Source organism: Miscanthus floridulus, chromosome 2 (genome assembly GCF_019320115.1).
Source record: "Miscanthus floridulus cultivar M001 chromosome 2, ASM1932011v1, whole genome shotgun sequence".
Lineage (NCBI taxonomy): Eukaryota > Viridiplantae > Streptophyta > Magnoliopsida > Poales > Poaceae > Miscanthus > Miscanthus floridulus.
The window spans coordinates 138,214,568-138,241,470 of NC_089581.1; the positions used below are offsets into that span (position 1 = coordinate 138,214,568).

The 26,903-nt window shown below is 44.8% G+C and overlaps 2 pseudogenes; both read left to right on the top strand.

The window, feature by feature from the left end:
* The first annotated feature begins 7,117 nt into the window (after positions 1–7,117).
* Positions 7,118–10,599, top strand: LOC136537141 (uncharacterized; annotated as a pseudogene).
* A 912-nt stretch (positions 10,600–11,511) lies between these two features.
* LOC136537142 (uncharacterized) lies at positions 11,512–26,776 on the top strand (annotated as a pseudogene).
* The last annotated feature ends 127 nt before the right edge of the window (positions 26,777–26,903 follow it).

Here is a 26,903-nt window from a genome sequence, read left to right on the forward strand (position 1 = left end):
CTTGCTGGAAGGTGAGGTATGAGCCTTGTAGCAAGGTCTAAACGAGAAAGAATATCCCAACTGTATGCGAGTCGTCAGTCGCATGTAGTTGAGACGCAAAGTCCCCGAGCTGTGGTCGGAGAGTGGTCGAGGCAGTCCCCGAGCGTAGGTCGAGAAGCGAGCGACGAAGTCCCCGAGCTGTGGTCGGAGAGTGATCGAGGCAGTCCTCGAGCACAGGTCGAGGAGCGAGTGACGAAGTCCTCGAGCTGTGGTCGGAGAGTGATCGAGGCAGTCCTCGAGCACAGGTCGAGGAGCGAGCGACGAAGTCCCCGAGCTGTGGTCGGAGAGTGATCAAGGCAGTCCCCGAGCACAGGTCGAGGAGCGAGCGATGAAGTCCCCGAGCATAGCTCGAAATTCCTACAATATAAATATGTAGAATGGTAGTACATGATGTACAAAATAATAAATTATGGAGAAAAAATCAGCAGTGAAGAAACAACGCTCAGCAGTCATTTACAAATGAGCATGATGTGATAAAGCAGTTGGTGCTTTGTAAACATCAGTGTTAATGTGAAGTTTGTGTTTATACTTAATATAAACCGCCCGACCAGATAGTATATAGCTGAGTCTCCAGCCCCAGCTAGCCCGTGAACCATAACGCGGGGCACGGAGCCCGTGCACGTGTAGGAAGAACAAAGCGTCGCTAAGGAGCCGCTGCCGACCACCCATAACACAGAGGGCAGACGCTCATGCACGTGTAGGGAGGAGTCAGAGACAGGGTCGTCTCTAGAGGCATCGAGCGTCAACATGACTGGTCGAGGATTTGTATTAAGTATAGCTGTATGTTATATTTAAGATGGTATATATGGACAAACGTTATTTAAAGAATAATCATGACAAGGACATTGTGGAGAAACGTCGTAATGAAAATTATACTAAATATAAATATTAGAAGTGTACTTATCTTTGGATAGAAATCTGGTCGATGGTGATAAAGTTGTCCGATCCTCGTACTTTTCGGCCTGTTCTGATGGTGGTCGCAGTTGTCATAGCGTCGTTCTTCGTGGCGATCATCATTGCGACGTGGTCTGGTGGTCGAGGTGGTCGGAGCTCGGCGGAGCCGCTCGGGACGTGGTCTGGTGGTCTGGGTGGATGAATGCAGCTCGGACGGACGTGGTCGGAGCAGTCCGAGATCCTCCTTGCACGCTTTAGTTAGCTTGTACAGCATCATGCAACTCGACGACTAGCCCCTCCGACGGTGAATGCGTGCATGTGGTTGATCTTGTATGTGCATGTATGGCAATTGGACACCAGACGCTGGGTTCTTAGCGCCGCCAGGTGCTACCACGAGTACCGAGCGCTGCCACGCGTTGACCACGCAATCAAATCCTATCGGCAATAATCATGATGAAGACAAATACACGTATATGGAGAGATACACAATAAAATTGCTAGATCAAACAAACAACTTGACTTAGCTTTTGACGATATGGAGCCGGATTGGTTGATCTCGCGCTGGAGTAGGGCCACGAGAAAGTAGATGAGCTGATCTTTACGTGCATATGCATGCCTCATGCATACATGCAAGATCCGTACTTGCTTGCAAGATGCATAGATGCGTGCTTCCTCCTCATGTTGTCCAGCGATGACTCCGACGCCAGACCCATAGGCATCAAGGCTACTCACCAAAACACCGATCTTGTGGTGGTGTAGGAAAAATGTTGCTGCAGACGAAGTCGTCGGTCCTCGAATAGTCGCCAATCGAAGTAGAGCCACCGATCTCAGCAATTCCGAGAATAAATTAAATCTAGTTGCAAGCAGATTAGATCGAATATTGGAGAGTGAAACGGAAAGAATCTTCCCTGAGTATCGTGTGTCGTAGATAGACTACTCGTCAAGCCCAAGTCCCGCACGGTGCTCGTAGGTTTCCTCTCGAAGAGTTGGAGTTGATCGGAGGTTTGGAGCAGATCGCATCGTGTCGGAGTCGTGCTTGGTCTAGAGCTGTTGACGTCTCGAGCCCATCTTTTTTTCTTCTCAGTGAAATTCCCAACGACAGTTTTCTCGGTTGGTGCTTGCCGATCGAACTTTGATCTGTTGTTCCGCATCTTTCCATCATGCATGAATACATGCAAATCCTCATGGCCTTTACGGTTCTATAGATCGGATCATAGAGCCGCGGATAGTGTTGGCAAACGGGGCCTGCAGCAAGCTGTCGATGCGCTGACAAGGCGTGGGACCACGATGAGCAGTCAATGATGAGGGCCGGCATGAGCATCAATGTCATCGGAAGCCAGGTCGCCATGGATGATGTTGATGAAGAAAATCGCCATATGATTCGTGGGAAGATCAGCAAACACAACCCCTAAAAGGGGACCCCTACCTGGCACGCCACTGTTGACAAAATATGATCGGCAGTCCATCTAAGGGTATGCCCATGATGGTAGATTGTCGGTAGATGGTGCGTGTGGTCAGGAACCAGATGGTGACACAAGGTGCAGAGACAGCGATTTAGACAGGTTCGGGCCGTCTGATCGACGTAATACCCTACATCCTGTGTGTTTGGTGTATTGTATTAAGATGTCCCCCCTGAGGGGGACCCCTGCCTCTCCTTATATAGTCTGGAGGAGGAGGGTTACAAGTAAAGTATCCTATTTTGTACTATTACAATATCTAGTACAACTTGTAATCTTGCCATACACGCCTCGATCTTATGGGCCGGGCCACCTCTGATGGTGAGGCCCATGTCTTGTCATGAGGATATCGGGGGCCATACCCCCACAGTCTCTGTCAAAAAGTCGAAGTTATCTTCATTTTTCTTTCTACATGAATCAAATGATGCATTGCTTCTCTGACTAAAACACCTAGCTGACGATCAGCTACTTTGAATTTCCATCTTGCAGTACTAAAATTCTATCTGTTAGCGCAAGAGTACTAAAATTTCATATGATGTCATAAGATGCATCCTCTCTGAATATATCTATCAAAAAACTTACATATTGGTTGCAGAGAATTTTCAGAACTCTAACCATTAGAGATCAAATTGTTTTATTTATTAGACACTTCCCTAGTACCTAGCGAAAGTGAATTAATGTTGAGTTCCAGCTTCGTCAATTCTCCATTCATGCTCAAATTAGTGGTTGTGTATCTCACAGATCTAATGAATTTCTCCCCCATCCTAAGAACTGATTCAACTAAATGAGCACGTGCATGGATAAAAATGAGCAAATGGTTCAGGAATTTTAGTGTGGGAAGAGAGAAAGGAAGGACCTTGCACTGCTTCTAGGAGAGGAACTGGCGAACTACGCTAGGGAGATGGGTTGCGCCCTTGCCGTGGTCGCGGGCTCATCACGGTGTGCTATGGTGGGGGATTACCCTTGGCTTCTGCTCCCATCCAATGCTCGCATCAGACCCAGAGAAGATCGAGGCGGCACATCCTACACTCGAATCAACTAATCAAGTCAAGAAGGGAAGGGAAAGAAGGAGACGATGCAAATGAGGGGATAGAGAAGGGGGTCTCGAGGAGGGGAACCTAGATCTGCCACTCGGGCACCTAGGTGGTGGGGTGGCGACGACGGACGGTTGGAGGTGCTGGGTCATGGAGTAGCAGCTGAAGCCGAAGCCCATGTCAATGCATCCCTTGAGCTACTCTAGGTCATCGTCCGTGAGGCTCCTGGACCTCCCCACCGCGTCGTCTCCACCCATGAGCATGATGGGTTTCGGGTCCCACCGCCCTGGCCACGCCGCCTCCCACTATGTCCCACGCCACACATCCTTCACCTCGGGCTCGTCAACCAACTCGACGGCCATGGCCACGGTGCTGCGGCGGGTGGTGGGTGGCAGCGGCGGTCGACGAGTGTAGGTGCCTGGACGCCAAGGTGGCGGTGGCGGGCGTCTAGCTCGTGCACTGGGGTAGAGGCGATGGATTTCCGGTGGCCAAGCGGTGGGGTGCCGGGGGACGTCGGGTGGGCGGTGACGGCAGCGGGCGTCACGCAGACGGGTGGGCACGCGACGGTGGAGGCGGTGTGTGGGTGGGGAGTGGGAGTGAGGTTTCTAGGCCGGGGGTGACTTCGGGTTTAGAACTGACGGGTGGGCGGCGACGGTGTCCCCCTGCTGCTATGCTCCGCCATGGAGGTCTGCTGTGAGGCCCATCGCAGCGCACCTCCACGAGTGCTGAGCAAGATCTGAGTGTGAGAGGGAAGGAGAGAGAGGGAGAGCGGCGTGGAGGTGAAGCGAAGGGTGTGCGGTGGAGGTGGAGGTGGAGGATGACGCGAGGGGAAGATCGCGAGAGGGAAGGAGAGGGATGGAGGGGGTGGGGTGGCGTGGAGAGGGATCGCATGGGGGAAGTCGCAGTGGCTGGAAGGAAGTCATGGTCGCAGAGGGTGAAGAGGCAGACCCAAAACAAATGTCGCACAAATAAATGTCCACACTTTGTTCTTTTTAGTTGTAGGAGATATATACCTCCTTCATTTCTAGATACATTGTATGTAGACATATCAAGCTACTCCATCCCTGACGAGGCTCCTTTTTATAATAATAATAGTTAATTAATTAATTAATAGAAAAACATGGCCGTAGGCCGTGGCAGATGGGGACGTCCGGCAGATGGTGCGGCGCCCTCATCCGTTTGTCAGTGACTGTGCCCCATGGTAGTAGGACCATTAGGTGATGTAGACAAAACTGTTGTGTGGGAGGTCCCTTGCCATTTGTTGAGCTACATACATCTCTCCCTCCAAAGCTAAGAACATTCTCACATCTCCTCTCTTGACTTGGTGCCATTGTTGTGTGATAGAGCAAGTCTAGCAAGGCACCTACTCGAGCCATCATCCAACTTTTGAGGGCTCAGAGGCAAAAACTACACTCCAACAAGACCCCTACTATGGCCCTTAAATTTGAGAGAGCCCTCAGATCCCCCTCCCACCCCTTATTTTTGGGGGGCTCTGAACCAAGCCCTCAAATCGCCGTTTGTGGCTATTCTTTGCCCACGCTTCCTTCACGCTCGTGACTCCGCTCCCGCGCATCCTACGAGGCCTAGCGACGCCCCTCTCCAGCTCCTTCCTCGTCGTGTTCACGTGCCACCGAGCAGGAGGACACTGGTGGCTCCTTCACCGGTGATGCCCCTACCCCAACTCACACCAGCGGCTCCTTCCCCAGCGACATCCCTACCGCAGTTCCTCGCATGCAACTTCCTTGGCACACCACGTACTCGCCAGAGCCCTCCCTGGCCACATGGCCTCCCCCGGTGGCCTCCTACCCGCCAGCGGGCACCTCCCGTAACCAGCTCTTCCCCACCGGTGGACACCTCCCATGGTAGGCTCCCTCCTCTCCGGATCTCCCCATAAGATCTCGATGCCGACCTCCTCTCCGGCATGTCACCTCCCTAGCGCGTGCTGCTCTCCACCGAGAGCCCTCTTGCCGCCTGAGTCTATCAGCGCATGAGAGATGGCGGCGTGACTGGCGAGCGCACAGTAGAGCAACCTTGCAACAGAGAAAAGGAAGGGGCAGAGAGTATGACGAACGGGTCTCATGTGTTAGTGTCTTAAAAAGTAATTTGAGGGCTCCAATTTGATATCTCCTACTGGAGTAGTTGCAAAAAATAAAGCTCTCAAAATGAGGGGAAGCCCTCAAATCAAAAGTAGGGGCCTTAATTTGAGGGCTCCTGCTGGAGTTGCTCTTAGGAATCTAACTGCAAATAAATGATGAAAAGATGATTGGATCGAAAAAGAAATCCTTAAAATCACTTCAAATAAATCAGTCCGTCATGCTCCTTAAGAAAAAGTAGGGTTTGGTATCTATAGGGGAGGCGACATGCTTTTTTTCTGACCATTTGGCCACCGCCGGCTACTACATTTTAGGCATATTCTAGGGAAATAATTAATTTTATATTCGATTCAAAACCTAAAGATAAGTTGAGTAGAAGCCTGGTGAATGGTTCGATGTAGACCCTCCGTCGGTCTACTAATGCCACGCCAGCAATAACGTATCCCACAATCAAACGTACTAGTGACTATCGGACGGTCTATATATCACACATGGTAGACGATTAAAAATATAAGCAACTAACTCTGCAAACTGAGCCAGTTCCGTTTGGCATAGCTTTGCTTTATTAGTAAAGTAGATTTTTTTTATTTCAGCTCTTCGAGCGGGTTTACCAATAGAGATGAGGTTGTTTTGGTGAACTATTTAGCAAATAGCTCTCTATATAAAGCTCCATTTTGAAAGAAGCTCCGTAAAATATGCCCACACATATTCTCATGCACACTACGTGAAAAAAGATTTGTATGGACGCGGCCCTTTTCACTGTAAGGGCGGCTGGCTCTTTAGCCACCCCTATAGTGGCGCTGTCAGGCCACACCCTGTGTGTTGGACACCAGCCGCCCCTACAAATAGCACAGTAGGGGTGACTGGTGATTGAGACGCCCCTACAGTTGGATTTTTAGGGGTGACTCAATCACTAGCCACCCCTACAAATGTGTACAGTATACGTAGCAGCTACCACCTTCTTCCTCCTCGGGTCACTCACTCTAACCTGAGAAAAAAAAAGGTTGGGAGGCCTTGGGCTCCTCCCAAAAATTGCTCTACTAAGGGGGGAGGTTTTGATCTCAATTCCTTTGGTGGGGAGGTTGTAGAAGGTAAGAAAATGCTATTCCAACTCTTTAATTGAAGTTTTAATGGTTGGTTAGTGAGTAATTTGATTATTGGTTTTCTCTCTCCTCCATGGTGCTTGAGCTTTGCATGTAGCAAATTAGACCCTAGATTTGAAGCTATTTGTGTAAATTAGGTAGAGAAATGAGCTTACACTCTTCATTAGTCGATTTTGCTTGATTTTAGACCCTAGATTACACCCTAGTTTGATTAAAGCAAATGCATGAGATCTAGTTCTAGATCTAGGTTTTTGTTTTTTTTTATTTGTTTAATGAAATTGGATTTTGGGTGGCATGAAAGGTAGTTTTTTAGACCATTTCTTTGTGATGGTATATATTAACCATTTTATATTTCATTTCAAATATTTATGCATTATATTAGTAGGCAATTGATTAATTATCCTCTACCATGGAGTATATATAATCATTCTCAATTAATTAATTATTAATTTGACTCATTTCGTATATTTTCTTTGGTTGTGTTGTATTTTTAAAAGATGGAGTACAGGAACTCTTGGAAGTATGATTCATTAAGATTCGAGGCACCTTTTCATGAAGAGGTTGACAATTTTATTGAAGCCGCAGAGAAGCATGCAGCGACGTTGACAGATAATAAGGATACAATTATTTGTCCCTGCAAGGATTGCGAGAACACGGTGGCATTTACAGATTCGAGTATCATCAAAGAACATCTGATCAGGCGAGGATTTGTTCGGAACTACACAGTTTGGATTCATCATGGTGAAACAATGGCAATTGATGATGATGGCGATGTTCTAGAAGACGATGCTGAAACCCTGCAGTACCTGTCCCAATACTCAGACCAGCTTGCTCAACAAATGGATCATGACTTAGGCAATGAACAAGGTGGTGATTTCTACAATGATGGCGGAGCACGTGAGGGGGGATAAAGACGATGGTGACAATTTGGATGAAATGCTTCGGGCCGTTGGACCAGAAATATTACTACAGAAGAGAGGTCTACAAAATCTAGAAAGTGTGACAAAAGCATTGAAGGAGACTATGTATGGTGTAGAGAAGGGTTGTCTAACACACTGGACACTGCTATGTTTTGTGCTTGAGCTACTCATCCTGAAGGCTAAGTACGGCTGGTCGTACTGCAGTTTTGATGATCTTTTGCGTCTCCTAGCATGGTTGCTTCCATAGCCAAACTCAGTTTCTGCCAACACATACTATGCGAAGAAGGTTATAAGTCCTTTGACAATGGGCGTTGAAAAAATCCATGCATGCCCCAACCATTGTATCCTCTTTCGTGGTGACACGTTCAAAGATCTAGATAAATGTCCTTAGTGCGGGGCTAGTCGGTACAAAGACAATGACCTTTACAGTGGGGGAGAAGCCTCCACAAGGAACAAGAGGAATAAGAAGGGTGGGAAAAAGGCGGTACAAGAATCTCAGCAACCAGAGAACACTCCATTAGGCAACGATGCAAAGAAGAGAAGAATTCCTGCCTTAGTAATGTGGTACCTGCCGGTGACCGACCGCTTGAGGCGTATATTCCTGAACCATAAGGAAGCCATGCTCATGACATGGTGGCAAGATGAGCGCAAGGTAGCAAACAATATGATCGCACACCCAGCCGATTGTAGCCAGTGGAAAGACTTCGATAAGAACAATAAAGAGTTCAGCGAAGACCCAAGGAATGTACGGTTCGCCTTGAGCATTGATGGAATGAATCTCTTCAATGAGAGGATGAGCGACCATAGCACTTGGCCAGTGATTCTGACCATGTACAACATCCCAACATGGTTATGCTAGAAGAGAAAGTATATTTTCCTCACGGTTCTAATTTCTAGCCCTAAACAACTAGGCATTGATATGGACGTGTTCCTCGAGCCTATGATGCAAGAATTTGAGAAACTTTGGAAGCATGGGGTGCCGATGTACGATGCGTTCCTATAGGAGGACTTCACATTAAAAGCAATAATATTTGTCACTATCAACGATCACCCCGCGTTGTTTGCACTGTCTGGACAGATCAAAGGAAAGACAAGATACTTAGTCTGTTTGGATGATACTAAATGGGTTTTCCTAGATGGATCCAAGAAGGTTGTTTACATAAGGAACCATCGCTTCTTGAAGACAGGTCACAAGTACCGCAGCAAATTATACATGAGATACTATGACAACACCCTAGAGAATGAACCCCCTCTGAAGAGACGTCATAATGGAGAACATGTGTACAAAATTGTGAAAAACATAAAGATCATCTATGGAAAGAAGAAACAGGATGGAACGATCAGAGATAGAAGCAAACCTCCTATCGAAGATGTACCTTTTAAGAAACAATCAATCTTCTTTCAGTATTTGCCTTATTGGCCACAACTGAAGGTCCCCCATGCCATTGATGCTATGCATGTGCAGAAGAATGTGTTTGAGAGTCTCATGGGTACCTTGATGGACACAGCCAAGTCAAAGGATGGACTAAAAGCACGAAAAGACATGGTGCAGCTCAAAGTGATGCCAGAACTTCACCCGATACTTGAGGATAATGGAAAATACACTCTGCCCATGGCTAGCTACAACCTAGACCTACTAGAGAGGAGAACTTTATGCACTTTTGTCAAGGACATCAAAGTCCCAACTGGGTTTTCGGTGAACCCCAAGAAGCTAGTGTCGACGAAGGACTTGTCATTTACAAACTGCAAGGCTCACGATTGTCATGTGATGCTGACTGTGTACCTACCAATTGCAATTAGGGCTATAAAGCCAGAGTTCTTGAGGATGGCCATCACCCGCATGTGCTACTTCTTCTCAAAGATCTCACAGAAGACCATTGGCAAGAAAGAGTTGAGTGACCTACATGATTTCGTGGTCGAGACCCAGAACCAACTAGAGATGTGTTTACCTCCTGCTTTTTTGATATAATGGTACATCTCATGATTCACATGGTTAATCAGATACAGGCTTTGGGCCCTTGTTACCTATATGAAATGTGGTCCTACGAGCGGTTCATGTTGGTTCTAAGCCGATACGTGCATAATCATGCATACCCAGAGGGCTCCATGACAGAGGGCTACAGTAGCAAAGAAGTCATCGAGTGTTGTCAAGAGTACCTGACAATACAGAAAGGGATTAGTAATCCTGATTCTCATCACAAGGGTAGGCTGGCTGGGAAGGGAACCGGTGGTAGAAAAGAGTTCATAGACCAAGATTACAAAGAAGTGAGTCGGGCACATTACAGTGTCTTGTAGAGCTCTAAACTGATGGAACCATACATTGAAGAACACTTGGAAATCATTATGGCGGAGAGGGATGGTCGTTCAGATGATTGGCTCATAAAACAGCACAAGCAATGCCTAACTTCATGGTTGAAGGACAAGAACATACCGCCGGGAGAAAGAATAGATTCTATTACCATCAGTAAGTTGGCAGAGGGTCCATCGAGACAAGTGACATCTTGGAATGCTTATGACATCAATGGGTACATGTACTATACCCACACAAAGGATAGTAATTGTGTGAACCAAAACAGCGGTGTTCGGATAGTGTCTCTTGACGAGGTGGGGCGAAAGACCCATTTTTTGGCATAATTGAAGATATATGGGAACTTGACTATGGAAGGGGTATAAAGGTGGCCTTGTTTCGATACCGTTGGATCAAGCAATATCAATTCAATGACATCGATTTGAGGGTCGTGGACCTCCAGAACGTAGGCTACCATGATGATCCTTGGGTGCTCGCTTCACGTGTCATACAAGTTTTCTATATGCCCGACCCGAAAAGTACCCACCCACCGAAGAAGAGAATTAAGCACGTGGTTGTCCCTGGGAAACAACACATTATCGGAGTTGATGGCGTCGACGATGCTGAAGCCTACAATAACAACGATGAGATGTTGCTATTCACAGACTTTACTAAGAAGATCAGTCTTGTTGAAAAAAACCTACCTAAAGACATAATGCCATGGGAAAGAAAAGATGTCAAGGGGAAAGTTGTCACGACGGGGCCTACCTAGTGCATGTGTCTGCAAGACTTCATCTATGTATGTGTCAATTTGTGTATGTATGTAAGACTATATTTATGTATGTGTCAATTATCGGAGTTTTAATGAACACTAGTCAAAAAACAATGAATCTCACACATAGTTTATAAAACTACTTGTGATACATGCCATTTTGTAACTAATGTTTATTAACACTTTGTCAAATGCAAAAAAGATCAAATAAACATTGTAGATCAGGATGAGTACAACAAACTTGTTATTCATGAATTTTAAATTTGAAACCATTTAGGTTTTCAAAAATAGGTTTAAAGTTGTCTTTTTTTCAAATTCAAAATTTGTATCATTCAAACTTTGTCAAATTGAAAATTGACCAAAATAAATATTGTAGATCTTGATGAGTACTACAAACTTGTTATTCATTACTTTTAAATTTGAAACCATTTTGGCTTTCAAATACTGGTCTCAATGTTTAAACTTTGATTTTCTATTTAAAAAAATGATTTTGAAAAATATTTTTAAGGGTGGCTGGGGAACGGACCGCCCCTACAAATGCTCGCAGCTATATATAGGAAGGAGCGTGCCAGTGCCAAAATTTGGCTAAGTCTTGGGCGCGCTCCTCCATTTCGACGCCGTTAGGCTGCCAAATTTCCCCGCGCCGCCACCGCCGCCGCCATCACCGCCGTCGAGCTCCTTCACGATGACCCCCGCCCTTGTCCTCCTCCTCCTTGTCCGCGCCCCACCCCTGTCCTCCTCCATGTCCGCTCCCCGCCCCCGTACTCCTCCAGCGCCCCGACCTCAGAACCCTAGCTCCGGCGCACCGCCGCCACGGGAACCGCTAGGAACACCGCCGCCGAGCACCTTCATGGCGACCTCCTCCTACTCCAGCGCCCCATCTCAGAACCCTACCTCCGGCGTGCCGCCTTCATGGGATCCGCTCTCGGAACCCTGCCCCCGTGCTGGTGCCCATGCGCCGCCGTGGTGCCCCTAGTGCACGTGTGCGCCGCCGTGGTGCCCCTGGTGCTCATGCGCCGCCGTGGTGCCCCTGTTGGTGCCCGTGCACCGCCGTGGTGCCCTTGGTGCATGTGTGCCTCGCTGGTGCGCCGCCGTGGTGTCCCTGGTGCCCGTCCGCCGGCGACCTCATGCCTCTCCTTCTGCGAGCCCATCGACCTCTCCTTCCTCGGCCTAGACGCTCTCCTTCCTTGTCCTCCAAAGGTACCTGTGATGAACTGCTCCCTGTGATGCCTGTGATGAACTACTGCATGTGATGCTTTTGTTTTGTTGCCTGTGATGAGAATTGAGAACTGACCAGATGCCACTGCCAATGCTGCCTGTGATGAACTACTTATTTCCTTACTGGTATGCTGCCTATGATGCTTTTTTGTGAAAACTGAGCATAATGCCACTGCCTTTTGGGTGCTATTGCTGTTAACTGAGCACAATGCCATTTAGTCTATTTGAATTACCTGAGCACAATGCCATTTAGCCAAATTCAATTTTGTTAGTTGCACATTTTACTTGCTGCTACCACACTCTACTCTACTCTTGTCTCTACACTGTCTCTCTACTCTTGTAGCTGAACATTTTGGCTTTACTTTGTACTCTACTGGTACTGTACTACTACTATACTACATTTGTTTGATTGCTGCCTATGATGCCACTGTGATGGAATGGGATAGATTTTAACTGAGCATATGCCACTGCCAATGATGAAATTCGGTGAATTTTGCATGAATTTGAGATAAGAGACTGGGTGCCATTTAACTGAGCACTTGCTACATGTGATGCCATTTTTTTTGCTGAGCAAATGCCAAATATACATCTTCCTGTTAACAAAGCACTTGCTGCCTATTTCTATGATGCTACTATACTGCTACTCTACTATGTGGTTACTATTGCTGTACTATGATGCATATGTGATTTGGGATCTAGTTTTGACACTGTTTTATCTTTGTGGCATTTGCGATGATGATTTTTTTAAACTTTAAAAAAATTTGCTGAGGCAGTGGCATATGCAATGATGTCTAGACTTTTTATGCTGAGGCAGCGGCGATGATGATGAAATGTCCCTATGCTTGTGTGCTGCTAAACTAGGACGGCTTGTATCTCATATACAAGCAACCAGTGATGACAATAATGGGCAAATTTGAGCCAAATATGTAACTGATTCAGCAATCTACTACTACTGTCTACTACTATGTGCTTGAATTATATATGTATAAATGTGGTGGTTCAGATCTGAATTTGAATTATATATTCTGTGGATGTATATATGTATAAACTGTGGATATATATATGCTGTAGATAGATTTGAATTTTTTAATTATTTTTTTTTACTGAAAAATGCACTGTAGGGGCGATTCTAGATTGAACCGCCCCTACAAATAACAACTGTAGGGGCTACTGGTGCTTACAGCCGCCCCTATAAATAACCTCTGTAGGGGCGGCTAAAAACACCAGCCGCTCCTACAAATCCATTTGTAGGGGCGGCTGGTGGCTAAAAACACCAGCCGCTCCTACAAATTCATTTGTAGGGGCGGCTGAAAACACCAGCCGCCCATACAGAGGTATTTGTAGTGGTGGTTAGGGAGCCGCCCCTACAAAGGTCCTATTTGGGGGAGCGGCTGGCGCAGCCGTCCCCAACAAATCTATTTGTAGGGGCGGCTGAAAACACCAGTCGCTTCTATAAATCCATTTGTAGGGGCGGCTGAAAACACCAGCCGCCCCTACAGAGGTATGTGTAGGGGCGGTTAGGGAGCCGCCCCTACAGAGGTCCTATTTGTAGGAACCCCCTGGGGGGAGCGGCTGGCGCAGTCGCCCCAACAGAGCCTTATTGGCGTAGTGGCAGGAGCCCATATAGCTAGTTGAAAGTTTAAAACTATTTGGAAAACACGTGTTGTGTGTTAATCACTCGCACGACAGCACAAAGATACCAATTAATAAACTCTAAGATCGCAATTTGAAAAAAAAATAAAGAAACAAAAAAACACGTGAAAATGCATTCTCTACCGACACTTCCAACAAAACTATGTCTATGGCTCTCAGCGAGCTCACATCATCTGAACAAAAACAACCATGAGCAAGTACAGAGTTTTTGCGGTAAAGGATAAGCGACGACACAGCCAGTGACGAAGCATGTGCCTAAATATTTCTTGGGTCCATGCGTGTAGATTCATAGGAACTATCCAATTAGTATATATCAAAGCAGGAGACTTTGGCTGCCTCTCAGAGTGGCCACATCACCTAAAATCCTTCAGCCGTTTGATTCTGCGATCGACGCTTGGTATTGACTCCACCGGTCGCTACAGCGCAGCCGTTTCCGCTGCCTCACGTCATGTCTCGAAGCTTCCCGTCGTACCATAAAAAGGAAAGCAAACCCTGTCTCCCTCGACCTCTCCGTGATGCTCGCCGCGCGCACGCGCCTTCCAGCCCTTCCTCTCCCTCCCCTCTCTCCCGACGCGGTGAGGCCCTACTCCTCCTCCCCTCACGTCGCTGCATGCCGGGCGGGTCAACGCTGCCGGCTCACCGCGCGAGTCCCTAGCAGACCTGCAGCACAATGCCATGTGGTCGTCCTACCCACGGCGCGGCATGACCGGGCCTTGCTGGTGGCCACCGGCTTCGCTGTGACCCGGTGCTACCTCCTCCCGCAGCGCCACGTGTCATCCTGATGAAACCCTAACTTCATGTGCTCCATGTCGCGACCACCCAGCGCCGGTACCACCCCCGGTGGCGGCACCCTGTGTCTAGAGGATCCCTAATTTTGTTTGCTTTCTTCTCTCAGATCCCTATAGCAGTATGTGTGATGACAGTGATCCCTACAGCAGCCTGCGCGGTAAGCTAGCCCTAAATCTAGATCAACATCTCATCCGAATTGTCTTATCCATGCTACTGATTTGTTTATTTTATGCTGAGCATATGCCATTGCCGATTATGTAGCCATTCCAATTTTACCATATGTCAATGCTTGTGATATACCATGCCTATGCTACTCATTTATGTATTTAGTCCTCATGATATGCCATTGTCGATGCACGTGCCATTGCTGATCGTGTATTGGGAAAACAATTTTACCATGACAGTGCCTTTGAGGTGCATCTGATAAGTCTGACCATATTTCGATGCCATTACTATTTGCCAATTTTTTTGTCGAACATATTTCACTGGCAGTCAGAATATGCCATATGAGAATATGCAGTTATGATTATCATTGTTTTTAAATATATTTATATTCCGCCTTTATTGACCGGAGCCATTTGGCCTATGGAGTGACATGAGCCATTATATATATATATATATATATATATATATAGTTCTGTTTGTTATTCTTAATGAACTGAGGCACTTTGGCATGCAGTGGTGAGCCACTTTTAGGAATGTTTCTTTTCAATGCATAGTGTACATACTGAGATAAAAAATTAAGTCTCCTGATATGCTTAAACTTAGTTACCATATTGTCATATGATTTGCCAGGGCTGATAAAGTTGTTGTTTGCAATGTAGTGACCACCGCTGCCTCAGACAGAAAGATCACTGAAAGATCTTGAAACTACTCTCCCATTGCAAAATGATTTGGAACAAGTGCCATTGTATATGTTGATTTTAGAAAACATCATACGTATACATGGAAACTTCTGCACCTCTTGCCACTAAAGCATTTTGTGAAATTAAGTGGAGGTGTTGCTTTTCTACCCTATTGGTCGTCCACGTGAGTAAACAGGTCTTTCAGTTTTATTTTCCTTCCATCTTTCAGTTTCATTTCTCCTTCCCTATAATGTTATGTTACACGTTCTTTTTGAGTAAAATGTCACATTCTCTGCCTTGCAATTATAGTCACCACAAAGTATATACATAGGTCTAGTGTGTTGCGTCAACTTTTTGCAAGTACTACTTTATATCAGTTTATTGGGATCAATTATTGATGGTGAAGTATCTCGGTATACTTTAGGCTTATTTGTGTTTATGGTTACATGTCTATAACTTTGGCAGTGCATTGTCTTTGCTATGTCAGTTTGGTGATAAAACCGGAGTGAATTAACAAAACCTCCTACAAGATTCAGAACCTCTGATCCTTGTTTCTCTACTAGGTATGACTGGGATGTTGCAACAACATATGGTTTTCTACGCAAGTATGGTCTGATAGGTAATATATTGTTAGGAATTTCTGCAAGTACAACTTCTGTCAGTTCAACCATTTGTTTCTGAAAGCACCCTTTTTTCATGTATCACATCACACATGAGAGTTCATGATTAGTGTTGACTGCAGCCATGCTACTTTATCTGCACATAGGTAGATCTTTTTTGGCTACCTAACTTCAGCTATATAATAACTTAAGTGCATGGTAAATCTACAGCTGCCATTGTCAACTAGAGACTGCATGGATTAATGGGTTGTGTGGAAATATCACTGCAAACACCGATGGTCCTCAAATTTGTATATGCCACTGCATAGCTCCTTTACTTGATTAGTAAGCATAACTCCTGGTCTTTCATCTTTTTGCCCATGTTCTCCTTCTAAACCAACATGATTTGTGCTCTCCTGTCCTTGTTTCGTTCCCTAGACGGCTCGTTGCTCCTATTCATCGTCTCTAGATGACCATTTTTTAAAAACCTTGGTTTATAGCCTCTTATCGAGATAGGTCCTATTATGGCCCCTCGGATTATCAGTGTCGTCATTGTGATGTTGTGTTGTGGTATGGCAAGAGGGCCAAATCTGAGTCTTCGTTGTTAGGAATTTAGGTAATTTCATTATCAGTTTAATCCAGAAATATAACATCAGCAGGTTTGTGATAGCATATATGTGCATGTGTATATTTCTTATGAACGCTACAGCATGCATAGATAACATACTGATTGATATAGTAAGAATACAAAATACAGTAATCACAGAGATTAGACTGTACCCAGCGGAGGGTCCCATGCCGAGGGCATCGGAGGCTCTATTCGCACTAGTCGACATAGTACGTTGCTTGAAGTCACGGACCACAGTCGATGCAGAAAGATGTTCGTAGTGCAGTCCCACAAACGGATCACTAGGAAGAAGACGCCTTGACGTTCCAGGGAGAGGACGGATCCAAGAGCGATCTCTAGGAAGAAGATGGATGAGCAGTCGTGGATCGCTCCCCAAAAACCTAATCGCCGCTCACCCCGTGCAGGATTCTCAAGCGGACAAGGGTTCCGGAGGCACCTGCTCTCCCGCTCCTCCATGCGCATAGAGGTACGGGACAGGGAAACCAAAAGGGTGCTGATCTGTGGTTCTCTCAGGAGTGGTTGCGGAAGCTAGGGTCTGGATTGACGGAAGACAGGATATATGGCTGCTGACGGGAAAGAGAAGATGAAGGTAGTGGAGAATCCCAGGAGACGGGAAGCGGAAGCAGAAGGGACGGTAACTGACGCAGTCAGTTTGCCTCCACCATCAAGGAGCGAAACTCCCATGATAATATGGATTTAAGTGGCAAAAGACTGGCCACGCCCGCCCGCTCGCCGCCCACCTGCCACAGCCTCGACCCAGCCCGGCCCACGCCCGCGCCCACGGCCCGGCCGACGGCAGCGGCGACATGCGCGCACGCGTGTGGCACGCCTTTATCCTTTTCTCACCTTCTCAATTTAGATGAATAATTTCCAACCATATAAGCTGAGTCAGCGTTCAGTCAAAATCTCGTATGATATTAAACCATACAACACTTAATGTTACGCACTATAGAGTTTTATTTAATTATTAAATATTATATGGGCCAAGCCCATATTATATCTAACAATCCCCACCAAACTCTAGGGTTTGTAACAAAGTAGTCATAGAATCATATTTCTTTTATATACCAGTGTTTCAATGGAGACTGTTAAGTTGAACATCCATCTAGAACAATAGTTTCACTCAGTCACAACTAAACAATGGACTAAGCCTTGAATTGACAGTTTTGTGTGAGGTGAATGTCACTAAAGTCCTTAGCTGATACTGGGCAGCAAAAGACATCCACTCTATTTGAAGCATATAAGTCATAATTCAGTGCCTTTCATGAGTATTTAGAGATCACCCAAATCTCATAGACTGTGACTAGCAGTCTGACTCATATAGGTGTGTTCCTCAAAAGATGTTCTGTAGGACATCTTTGCTTTGACAAGCCACTTGAAACACATTAAGGCAAAAGCCAGCCTGCCTTACAGAAAGGAAAGATATGCATCAGAAATGAGTCTTACTAAGGATCTTTCCTCATAATTTACTACTAGCTTGTTTCACCGTCCTACTTCATGGGATCTCCGATCACATAGAACAGGTTACCACTATAGTAAATTTCAAGTGGGTCTCAAACCCATCTCTCTTGATGCACTTTCTATCACATTGTGTGACAGGCCCTTAGTGAACTAATCTGCCAGATTATTAGACATGTGAACATAGTCCAACGCTATTACTCCAGAGTTTCTCAATTTTCTAATAGATTTTAGTCGTCTCTTAACATGCCTTGTGGACTTCATGTTATCCTTAGAACTGTTAACCTTCGTAATCACAGTCTGGTTATCACAGTTCATAGAAATAGCCGGTATTGGTTTTTCAACAACCGATAAATCCATAAGGAGACCACGAAGCCACTCAGCCTCAGATCCAGCAGTGTCTAATGATGTGAGTTCTGCTTCTATTGTAGACTTCATTAAGATAGTCTGCTTGCAAGACTTCTAGGAAACAGCACCACCTCCAAGTGAAAACACATATCCACTTATGGCATAAAGCTCATCAGCATCAGAAATCCAGTTGGCATCACAGTAGCCTTCTAGCACTTTTGGATGTCCGGTATAACAAATACCATAGCTCATGGTCCCTTTTAGGTAGCGCATTACTCTCTCAAGAGCACGCCAGTGATCATCACCCGGGTTTGACACAAACCGGCTTAGCTTGCATACTACAAATGAGATGTCAGCCCTTGTTGCACTGGCAAGATACATGAGTGAACCAATGATCTGGGAATATCTCAACTGATCCCTTGCTATTCTTCGATGTTTTCTCAATAGCACACTAGGGTCATAAGGTGTAGCCGTGTAGGAGCAGGTGCACAGTCACTGAACCTAAAGCAACTCAGCACCTTTTCCACATAGTGGGTTTATAACAGAGTTACCCCACCATCACCTTCTCTTAGAAGCTTGATATTAAGAATAACATCAGCCTCTCCCAAATCTTTCATCTCAAAATTATTAGTTAAAAATCCCTTCACCTCTTTGATCACTTTGAGGCTAGATCTAAAGATCAATATGTCATCAACATATAAACAAAAAATGACTCCTTCACCCCCACCATACTGATAGTACACATATTTGTCAGCTTCATTCACAACAAAGCCAGCAGATGTTAAAGTTCTATCGAACTTCTCATGCCATTGCTTAGGAGCTTGTTTTAGGCCGCATAATGACTTTAATAATTTACACACTTTGCCTTCTTGACCATTTGCCACAAACCCATCCGGCTGATCCATATAGATCTTCTCCTCCAACTCTCCATTTAGGAAAGCTGTCTTAACATCCATTTGATAAACAATAAGACCATAAGAGGCTGTCAGAGAAAGCAAAACTCGAATTGTGGTCAATCGGGTAACCGGTGAATAAGTATCAAATAAATCCTCACCTTCCTTTTGAGTATGACCCTTGGCCACAAGCCTTGCCTTGTACCTCTCAATAGTACCATCAGGCCTAAGCTTTTTCTTAAACACCCATTTACACCCTATAGGCTTGCACCCATAGGGACGATCAACAATTTCCCAAGTTCCATTAAACATAACAGAATCCATCTCACTCCGTACTGCTTCCTTCCATAAGTCAGCATCAGGAGAGGAATATGCCTCTTCAATGCATTGGTGTGTCATCCACAAGGTACACAATATAGTCATCACTAAAATACTCTATAGTCCTCTGTCTCTTGCTTTTTCCTAGTGACTATAGTGTCATCCTCCTCAGGATTTTGCACATAGGGTTCCTTAATTTGTTCTATTGAAATAAAATTTTCATGCTCATAGGGAATTATAAATTCATGACCAGTTGTGCTAGGTGCATTTTTCATGGAAAACTCATTCTCAAAAAATGTAGCGTCTCTAGATTCCATGATTGTATCAACAGCCATCTTAGGAACACTAGAGTTTATAATTAAAAATCTATAACCCATGCTGTGAATAGCATAACCAAGAAAAACACCATCAACAGTCTTTGGTCCAAGCTTTCGCTTTTTGTTTATTTGCACATTCACCTTTGCCAAATAACCCTAAGTTCGCAGGTAAGAGAGATTTAATCTCTTCTTCCCCATTCCTCGAATGATGCAATTTCTTTATTCTTTGTGGGCACTCTATTCAGGACATGACAAGCTATCAAAATAGCCTCACCCCACCATTCCTTAGATAGTCCCGCAGTCTCCAACATGGCATTAACCAAATCAGTTAGAGTGCGGTTCTTTCTCTCTGCAATTCCATTGGACTGTGGTGAGTATGGTGGCATCCTCTCATGAATAATTCCATGCACTGCGCAAAACTTAGAAAATTCATTTGAGAAATATTCTCCCCCGCGATCGGACCGCAAACGCTTGATTTTCTTCTCAAGTTGATTTTCTACCTCAGCTTTATAGACTTTAAAATAATGCAACGCTTCATCTTTAGTTTTTAATAAATACACATAGCAAAATCTAGTGCAATCATCTATAAATGTCATGAAGTATCATCTACCGCCTTTAGTCAATTCGCCATTCATTTCGCATAAATCAGAATGAACGAGTTCTAATGGTGCCAAGTTCCTCGCCTCAGCAGCCTTGTGAGGCTTGCGTGGTTGCTTTGATTGCACACACACCTGGCACTTAGAATCTTTGACTAAGTTAAATTTTGGGATTAAATTCAGATTTGCAAGCCGCGTGAGATAGCCAAAATTAATGTGACAAAGTCGTGAATGCCATATATTCAACTCATCCGAAACAATAACATTGTTCACTACTTTATTACACACATCATCAAGCAAAGATAAGCGGAACAAGCCTCCGCAATCATAATATTTTCCGACAAATGTTCCATGTCTCGACATAACACATTTATTGGACTCAAGCACAATTTTAAAGCCATCGCGACACATCTGAGAAGCGCTAACAAGATTCTTCTTGATGGAGGGGACATGCTGCACGTTCTTTAATAACACCGTCTTTCCCGAAGTAAACTTCAGAACGACCGTACTAGCACCAAGAACACGCGCATGCAAACCGTTTCCCATCAGCAAGGCTCCACTCCTACCGGCCTAATAGGAAATAAACAAAGAAACATCAGCACACACATAAATATTAGCACCACTGTCCATCCACCACTCAGGTGAAAGACAAACTGAAAGAACAAAGGGTAAAGAATTACCATACCCAAATGTTCCTCCTCCAGTCTCGCTAATGACCACATTTGCTGATTTCTTTTCTTGCTTGTATTTGCGGTCTGGGCACGCACTTGCCCAATGCTCATCACTCCCGCAAACAAAGCATCCTCCACCTTTCTTGTTGTTTTTCTTCTTAAACTGTGCGGTCTGCTTAGGCTTTGCATTGTTGTTCTCTTGCATGTTCTTCTTCTTTTTATTACGAGATGCAAATGAGTTTTTCTTCTGCACCATATTGGCAGCGGAAGACTCAACTCCTTTTTTACGGTTGTCTTTTGCTCTCGCCCTCTCCTCAACATCAAGAGATCCAATAAGCTCAGCCACGCTAAACTCTTATCTCTTGTGTTTTAGGGAAGTAGCAAAATCCCTCCAAGAAAGTGGCAACTTAACGATTATACCGCCGGCCACAAACTTGTCGGGCAACAAACATGGGAAATATTCTAGTTCCTTTGCTAGAGCCTATATCTCATGAGCCTGTTCGACCACAGAACGGTTTTCAACCATTTTGTAGTCATACAGCTGCTCCATAAGGTACAGCTCACTACCAGCATCAGAAACCCCAAACTTTGCCTCAAGAGCATCCCATAATTCTTTGCCTGATGTGAAAAGATATGTAGTTTTTCTCATACTTGGGATGAAGTGCACTAATCACGGCGCCTTGAAACAGGTTATCGGTAGCCAAGAACTTTCGCTCCTCAGGAGTAAACTGTTCAGGCTTCCCCTATGCGGCGTGATAGCAGTTCATCGTAGTCAACCACAATACCATCTTTGCATGCCATATCATAAAATTCTTGCCATCAAAATTATTCGGCTTCAAAGCGACAGCAAATCCACTGATAGAAAATTGCCTATGATTAGGTTTGTGGAATGTTAGGAATTTAGGCAATTTCATTATCAGTTTAATCCAGAAATATAACATCAGCAGGTTTGTGACAGTATATATGTGCATGTGTATATTTCTTATGAACACTACAGCATGCATAGATGACATACTGATTGATACAGTAAGAATACAAAAGATTAGACTGTACCCAGCGGAGGGTCCCATGCCGAGGGCATCGAAGGCTCCATTCGTACTAGTCGACATAGTGCGTTGCTCGAAGTCATGGACCATAGTCGATGCAGGAAGATGTCCGTAGTGCAGTCCCACGAACGGATCACCAGGAAGAAGACGCCTTGACGTTCTAGGGAGAGGATGGATCCAAGAGCGATCTCCAGGAAGAAGATGGACGAGCAGTCGTGGATTGCTCCCCAAAAACCTAATCACCGCTCACCCCGTGCAAGATTCTCAGGCGGACGAGGGTTCCGGAGGCACCTGCTCTCTCGCTCCTCCATGCGCGTAGAGGTACGGGACAACTGCTGATCTGTGGTTCTCTTGGGAGTGGTTGCAGAAGCTAGGGTTTGGACTGACGGAAGACAGGATATATGGCTGCTGATGGGGAAGAGAAGACGAAGGCAGCGGAGAATCCCAGGAGATGGGAAGCGGAAGCAGAAGGGGCGGTAACTGACGCAGTCAGTTCACCTCCACCATCAAGGAGCAAAACTCCCGTGATAATGTGGATTTGAGTGGCAAAAGACTGGCCACGCCCGCCCGCCGCCCGCCTCGGCCCACGCCCACGGCACGGCCTGGCCGACGGCGGCACGCTCGCAGCACGTCTTTATCCTTTTCTCAACTTTTCAATTTAGATGAATAATTTCCAACCATATAAGCTGAGTCAGCGTTCAGTCAAAATCCCGTATGGTATTAAACCATACAACACTTAATGTTACGCACCATAGAGTTTTATTTAATTATTAAATATTATAGGGAAAATTGGATCCATAACATCAAAAGAACATGTCTTTAGATGTATGCCATTAAAAGAATCATCTTATGATACTTACCACCAAAAGATCACAATGCAGTAGCTATGTACCATTCTGTTTGCTTCCGTTACAAGATCGTTAATCCCTTTTCCTGTTTGCCGATCACACGTTTTTCAACTTCCGTTTTTGCCCTTGGGCAAACCAACACAGCCACGAGGACGGCCAGAAGCTTCCACTCGCTCCCGTGCGAGGAGTCGCATTGTGGACCTCCAATGCGCGGCGCTCGCCCGTGTGAAAGAGTCGCGGCGACATGTTTCCCCGGCGGTGGCTCAGGCTCCATAGCAGCGCACCTCATCGGCGGTGGCTGCCTCCTCGACGGCGCTGCCCTCTACTCCATGGTGTGTATCCCTGTATTCCTCTTCTTCCTCCCTTATTTTCTTGGTTCTAAATCCTAGTTTTTTCCCCTCTCATAGTGTTGAGCAATTGGTCCTGATTTGAGCAGAATGGATCTGGCCGAGGTTTCGGATGGGTAAGATCCTTTTTTCTGTCTTCTAAGCCTATGTAATTTATTGTAATTTTTATTTATTTAGTTTGCTGGTAGGTCACCGTCATTTGTCCTGAACTTGGAATTGCAATTTTTTCCTGTCCTAAACTTGGAATTGCTATCGATTGGTCCTTACATTTGGTCTCCCTTCCATATGTTGGTAACTATTGTTGCATAATTGATCCGAACAGTGCATGCAAAGTAGAGGTCACCGTCAATGCTTACTTCACTATCAAAGACGGTAGAAGGGAGTACAATCGGGGTAGGACAGTAAGTTGGATTGTTGATTCAGAAGAGTACGCAATCATTGATCTAGAGAAAGATATTGCTCCATATTTTACATGGGGCAGTGACCAAGTGGCAAATTTCTGGGTTCGATCAGGGGATAATGTGACATGCAAGTTGGCGTCCGATGCTCAGCTTCTTGATTTGCTAAGGGCATCTAGACTAGTGAAATTGTTCATGGTAGTGGGCAGACGTGAGCTGAATGTAAGAGAGGAGAATATGTCTGTTGTAGTGAACACAGGAAAGGAAGAGATGCTTGCTGCAGTGAACACAGGAGAAGAGATGATTGCTGCAGTGAACACAGTAAAGGAAGATATGCTTGGTGCAATGAACACAGGAGAAGAGGATATGCCTGCTGCAGTTAACATAGGAGAGGAGGTGATGCCTACTGCAGTGGACAATGATTTGGAAACACTGGACAAAGGATTTGCATGGGCAGAAGCACCTAAATATGGGGAAACAACTGCAGGGCCACCAATGGCTATAGAGGAAGAGAATGAGCACTTTATGATTACTGGGTGTGATCCTGATGGAGATGAGCCAACTGGAACAAATGAAGAGTGGAGGTACTTTAAAAATGACGATCATGTAGTCATTGATCCAGTTGAAGTAGACATGCATCAAAGAAAGAGGGCTAGGTCTGTTCTAGAAATTAGAGACTTTGATAGTGAAGTTGTACCTGATGATGAGGCTACTATGCTTGATGATTTTCTGGCGCCTCACACATCACATGATAAAGAGAATCCAATCATTAAGGAGGGAGACACGTTTGTAGACAAGAATGCTTTTGTCCACACTATTAGGCAATATGCCATCAAAAATGAGTTTGAAACTATGATTGAACATAGTGACACAAAAAGGTACAGGGCAAGGTGTGCATATCAAAATTGTAATTGGAGAGTGTTTGCAAAGAAACTACATGGTGGCAACACATTCATGGTGATCAAACTCTCAGGATTGGATGTCCACACTTTTCCTAGTACAAGCAAGATGAAGGGTCGAGAGGCTTCCATAGCTTGGGTATCTGAAAAGGTGAAAGATGTTGTAAAGGAGGATCCCACTATAAGTGCAAAGAAATTACAGAGAAGATTGGAGAAACACTACAGCATTGAATTGTCATATTTTAAAGTATGGTCTGGAAAAAAGTCTGCATTGGAGGATCTTCATGGTACTTGGGAGGAGAGCTTTCAAATGTTATGGAGATTCAAAGCAGCACTAGAAGATTGTTGCCCAGGAAGCATTGTTGAGATTGATTGCAAGAAAATTAATGGAGAAATGTACTTCTCTAGGATGTTTGTTGCAATTAGAGCATGTATTGATGGATTTATGGCTGGGTGCAGGCCTTACCTTGGGGTTGATTCCACTCACCTTACTGGAAAGTATAAAGGCCAGTTAGCTACAGCAACTGCAATTAATGGGCACAACTGGATGTATCCAGTTGCATATGGGATATTTGGCAAAGAGACAAATTCCAACTAGGCATGGTTCATGGCACAGCTAAAAAGAGCAGTTGGGACTCCCCCTGGATTAACAATTCACACTGATGCTTGTAAGGGATTAGCATATGCAGTCAATAAGGTCTTCAAAGGTGATGTGGAGCACCGTGAGTGTTTTAGGCACCTAATGGCTAATTTTAGGAAAAAGTTCAAGGGTGATGTGCTGAAATATATGTGGCCTTGTGCATGGGCATGTACAGACCATAGGTATGGCACACTAATGGAGAAAATTGCAGCAACTAGTCCTAAAGCAATTCCATTTTTAAATAGGCATCACAAGCTGAAATGGAGCAGATCTAAGTTCTCAAAAGAATGCAAAGTTGATTATGTTAACAACAACATCTCAGAATCCTTTAACAATTGGATTAAAGATGACAAAGATCTTCCAGTTGCTGATCTAATGGATAAGATTAGGGAGAAGATCATGGAGAAGATTTACACAAGGCAAGTGATAGCCAATAGAATGGAAGGGTGTATCCTGCCAAGTGTGTTACATGAGTTGAACACGAAGAGCCGAGGACTCCACTATGAAATCCAGAAGAGTGGTGCAATGTCAGGTGAGATATCAGGAATAACAAAAGAAGGGAAGAATTGGAGAGTTGTTGTTGACATCCAGAAAAGAACCTGTGGATGTGGACAATGGCAGATTTCTGGAAAACCATGCACTCATGCAATAGCTCTATTTGGGAAAGTTAGACAACTTAACATTGAGAACTTTGTGGATGACTACTATTCAGTAGAGAGGTTCAAGGCAGCTTATCAATTTGTGATCACTCCAATGGGTGACAAGACACAATGGCCAAATTTTGACCTTGGGTTTAAAATGATTCCTCCAAAGCTAGAACGACCTGCTGGTAGACCAAGGAAGAAAAGAATCAAGGCTAATGGAGAAGCAGGAAAAAGAGGCCCATATCAATGCAAAAGGTGCTTTCAGTTTGGACATATAGAGAAGAGTTGTACTGCTACTCAAGCTGAATTAGAACAAGAGCTTCCACCACCTCGTCCAAAAAAACCAAAAAAGCAAAGGTATTGTAAATAATAAATCATGCCTTATGTGTAATGCATTTTGTTCCCTGTCTAATCCATGTTGCACCTCCTAAAAAATCCAAATCTGAAGTTGTCGAAGTCTCCACTGTTGATGCTGAACCATCACAAACTGCTGCTGATCCAAAAGTGATGTCCAGTCCAGGTGTAACAACAAGAAGCATGTCTTCTCTTTCTCCGATCAGCCCAGGTCCTACAACAAGAAGGATGGCGTCTATCTCACCTGGAGGAATTAATCGTAGGCTCATTATTAGCTAGAAACATTACCTTTTCAACTCTAATCTGTGTGTGAGCATGGCTGGGCAAGTGTGGTCTTTTGTCCAACTCTATGTGTGTAAATATGGTGCCGCTATGCAACACTATTTCATATTTTGGTATTCAGCTATGAACTTGCAAACTATCAGCTATTATGGTACTGGAATGGAACCAAAATCATGATATATAATGCTCAAAAGTTGTGTTATATGTTGATGAGATATTATGTTATATCCTAGTGAAATAGTGTTTTACATGTTCTCTTATATCCTGTTATAATGCTGTTGAAATTGGGGCTGGAGTGCAGCTACATTATTGCTGGTGGCCAATTGGAGTGCAGCCATGTAAATGTTACAAGCAAGGGTAAACTTGTCACAATTAACATCTGTTAATGTGTGGTTCACATAAATGGTAAGGAGCTAGAAAGTTATATTTTTTTTGATGGTAAGTATCATAAGGTGATTCTTTTGATGGTATACATCTAAAGACACGTTCTTTTGATGGTATGGATCCAATTTT